At 43.2% G+C, this 4267-nt stretch overlaps 1 non-coding gene across 1 annotated transcript; it reads left to right on the forward strand.

The window, feature by feature from the left end:
• Window positions 1-116, forward strand: LOC115643912. The gene has a single exon (XR_003998398.1). It is a non-coding gene; the product is annotated as a U5 spliceosomal RNA (small nuclear RNA).
• The last annotated feature ends 4151 nt before the right edge of the window (window positions 117-4267 follow it).

Here is a 4267-nt window from a genome sequence, read left to right on the forward strand (position 1 = left end):
GTACTCTGTTTTCTCTTCAGTTCGTATAAATCTTTCGCCTTTTACTAAAGGTGTCCGTGGAGAGGAACGTTTATGAGTTTGTACCCAATTTTTTAAGGCTTTGCTTTGGCAAGGCTGTTCTCTGTTGTGAAAAGAACAGAAGGGGGCTACCTGAACTGGCGTCAGTAGCTCAAGCTTTCCTATAAACAACTCAGAGTTCTGAAAATGACTGTTTGGGATTTTCTATCCTGTTATTTTATTTTATTTTGAGCTCACTGTGTTAATGAGATGGCTTCCTATCTCCCAGGGGACACTTTTGTGATGGGTATTCCTCTGGCTCTCTGGTTTTGGAAGTTTTTGGTTATCACAGTTGAAGAGCAGCAAATAAATGCGGCATTGTTTGTGTTAAGGTTTGGTTTGTCCTAAGAATGTATGGTTTGGAGTAATTTTTAACTCTGCGGTTAGTTATTGGCAACAGCTTGTTATTGGGCCCCTGAGTTGAAAGGCTGCTCTTGCAGATTTTAGTTTGTCGTTGTTGGAAGGTCAGTTAAAGAGCTGCTTTCTTAATCTAGTCCGTGAGGGTTCTTACGCCGCCCTCCTTGATATACCTTCCAGAAGGTGATTGCATGGTTTCCCTCATCTCCCCACAGAAGAGAAATTGTCCATCCCTTTCCTGTTGGGAAAACACCAGTGTTTTCAAAGGTTTTGCCCAGATGAGGGATAGTTCATAGGAGCAGAAGAGGAGGAAGGTTGTGGCCCTTTGAGTCAGATTCCTACCTAGTGTTTAAGGCCAGAAGGAACCAGCCAATCACCTCAGGGGGACTAAGCCTACGTCCGCACTACAGCTTTAAATCGATATTAGTAAAATCGATTTTATAAAACACTCATTGAGCAGGGGTACATAAATCGATTTTAAGACCCCTTTAAATCGATTTTAAGTGCCTTTTAGTGTGGACAGGTACAGAGTTTTTAATCTTTTCTACAATCTAGTTTAGGCAGGGTCGCTATGAACTCTACCCTGCCATCTGTTGGCAATCTGTTGTAAAGGCCTTCTGAGGCTGCTGTCATTTGCATGGTTCCACCCACCCCGGATTGCATGATGGGAGTGCTTGTCCAAACGGTTATTTCAGCTGCTGTGGGATCCCCAGTCTCTTTGTTATTGGGGCAGGAGTAATGCAGTGTATTTTGCTGTTCGTTTTGGATCAAGGAGAGAGTAACTGTACCTGGCATTTGAGGCCTGAGAGCTTCATCCTCGCCTGAAAAGTACTCATCATTAAGGGGTCTGGGTTCCCAATGGCCAAGGCTTGTGGGAGGCAGAAATGGATGTTTGTTTGGCTCTTGTTGGCCTGTGCTTGTGTGTGCTGGCTTGGTTCCTGCTGTCCCAGGTGTGTAAAGACAGAGATGTTTTAAAATCTTTTTGAGCTGTTGTTAGCGGTGCAGTCGTTTGCCTTAAGCTTATGCCATTAGATCTCTTTTGGTGTGTTTTGGTTCTGAGAGGTAAAAGGCTGCTTTGTGTGTGGTGTTATGGAGTGAAGGAGCAAAGGTTGATTGCAGAGATGGTGCATGTGCCATAAAAGTTGTGGGGGGCTACCCTGCCCCCCTAGCTCTGGTCCCAGAGGCCAGAATTTGCATAAACCCACCTGCTGACCTGTGACTAAGAATCTGGTTTCAGAGTGTGTTACAAAAGCTGTGTCCCACAGCTTAACTCCCAGAATCCGCTGTGCAAAATTTTCTTGCTGTTTGAGTGATGGGGAGTCTTTTCCCCAGCTATGGAGTTGTTTTCAACTTTCCATGTGGAAAAGAAACCACAGCCTCGCTGTTTAGAAATATTTAAAAACTGCATTTAGTTGCTAACTGTTTTTTATCTATGCCTAGTTTTAAACCTGGATTAGAACTATGAATAAATTTTATTTTTAAACGGGAGAGACACACAGAACACAAAAAGTGCATTTAGAGAGTCCACAAAAAATCCATAGCACTAAGTGCAAATATTCCTTTTCAATCTTTCTTATTTCACCATATTTTGGAACCCATGTCCCTTGCCTAACGAGATTTATGTAGGTTCGGGTGAGTCCCGAAATCATGAACCGCTAAGTTCCGTTCTACTGTCCTGATTCATATCACCAGAATAACTTCACTTTATTATCCCTGCCCTAATAAGAAAGAGACTGAGGATCCCACAGCAGCTGAAATGATCCTTTGGACAAGCACCCCCATCATGCAATCTGGGGTGGGTGGAACCATGCAAATGACAGCAGCCTCAAAAGGCCTTTACAACAGATCACCAACAGATGGCAGGGTAGGGTTCATAGGGACCCTGCGTACATCCTCCCCCCAGCCAAGAATTGGTGGTCCTGATAAATCATATTCTTTATTATACCAACTCATTGGTATTGAATGCGAAGTTATGGCTAGCAAAAGTTGCCACCCATCTCTGCTGTGTAGCATCCAGCTTAGCCCTTGTTAACACATAAGTCAGTGGATTGTTCTCTGTCCACACCTGAAACTGAGCACCACACAAGTAGTCTCGAAATTTCTCAGTGATGGCCCATTTCAAGACCAAGAACTGCAGCTGGTGGATGGGATAGCGAGTTTCGCTATCAGACAGTCCTCAGCTGGCAAAGCCTACAGATTTACATTTCCTTCTACTTCCTGGTATGGGATTGCTCCCAGACCTTCCAAACTGGCATCAGCATGCAGGATAAGCGGTTTGTTTGGGTTAACAAGGACTAGGACTTGCACATGAATCAGGCAAATAATGATTTCCCGTAAAGCCCTGTCACTTCTCTCATCCCGCCATGTCGCCAATGGAGAAGAGAGGAGCCCCTCCCATGTCCCAGGCCAGGAACACCGGTGGTGGTGGTGGTGGTGGTGGGGGGGTTGTGTGGAATGAGGTGTTCATGACTCAGTCCAGGTCTGCTAGTGCTGCAGAGAAGAAGAGTTCCTTTCTCACTGGTCCACACTACACAGTTACATCGATTTTAGCAGCATTAAATCGATTTAACGCTGTACCCGTCCACACTACCATGCACTTTAAATCGATTTAAAGTGCTCTTTAAATCGAATTCTGTACTCGTACCAAACGAGAGGAGTAACACTAAAATCAATATTACTATATCGATTTAAGATTAGTGTGGACGCAAATCGACCTTATTGGCCTCATTCTTTTACAGTACCTACCCACAGTGCACCGCTCCAGAAGTCAAAGCTAGCCTCGGATCACGGACGCACACCACCGAATTAATGTGCCTAGTGTGGACGCGCACAATTGACTTTATAATATCTGTTTTATAAAATCGGTTTAAGCTAATTCGAATTTATCCTGTAGTGTAGACGTACCCTCTGTCTAGGTCAACTGGAATTGTTGTTGCAGTGGGGGAGATATGTCTCTCATCTGGTTCTTAGATGCTTTGGTAAGAGGGGACAGGTAAAGGCTTTTTTCTTCCCTCTGCAGCTCAAATTGCACACTTCTTCTCTGCTTTTTGCTCCAGCTTGATTTCTCTCTTGCATCTCAATTTTCTCTTTCCTGGTCTCATTCCAGAGCATTCACAGCCCAATTCTCTATCCTAATCCTGAGTCCTCTAGTGCACCCTCAATGTCTCATTCTAACCCCACCCCAGAGTCTGCATCCCCAGAGCCAGTGCCTTCATCCCTCTGCACTCCAACTCTCTGTCCCATGTAGCCTGATTTAGGGTATACTAATAATATTAATTTGGATAATTTGATGAAAATTTAATTAATTAGCTTACATTTTATTTAATTTAATTGAGTTACAAAGTTACAGTTGCATTACTGCTATTCAGAAGATACATATGGCATTATATACAACAAAGTTTTGGTTAATATATTCACAGCCTTCCTTGATAATCTGGTGGTAAGAGACACAGGACCAGCCTTGCAGTTCAGGTTTCTCAATTCTTAATTGAAAGATGCAGTGCTTAGAAAAAACTGGTGTTACTTAGGGTTTACTTGAATATGTTAAACTTTAGAATCAAAACCTAATAAACAAAGAATAAAAACTTAGGGAAAAGGAGCTTAGCCTAGTTCCCTTGAAACTTAAAGTTTAAGAACAAGTACAGCCTGCTGATATAGTACATAGAGAGAGAGTGGAGGAAGTAAGTCAGAATGATAGCGCAAAGTGCTCTAGCGAGGTGGGTTACCTCTTTTATAGGGCACAAGGGCCGGAAATCCTTCCTCCTATGCCCAAATTTCATTCCTCACCCACAAAACATTAGGGTACGTTTACTTCATGGGCTAGTATGTTTGTGCTTGTTGATGACATGTACAT

Source organism: Gopherus evgoodei, unplaced genomic scaffold, assembly GCF_007399415.2.
Source record: "Gopherus evgoodei ecotype Sinaloan lineage unplaced genomic scaffold, rGopEvg1_v1.p scaffold_77_arrow_ctg1, whole genome shotgun sequence".
Classification (NCBI taxonomy): domain Eukaryota; kingdom Metazoa; phylum Chordata; order Testudines; family Testudinidae; genus Gopherus; species Gopherus evgoodei.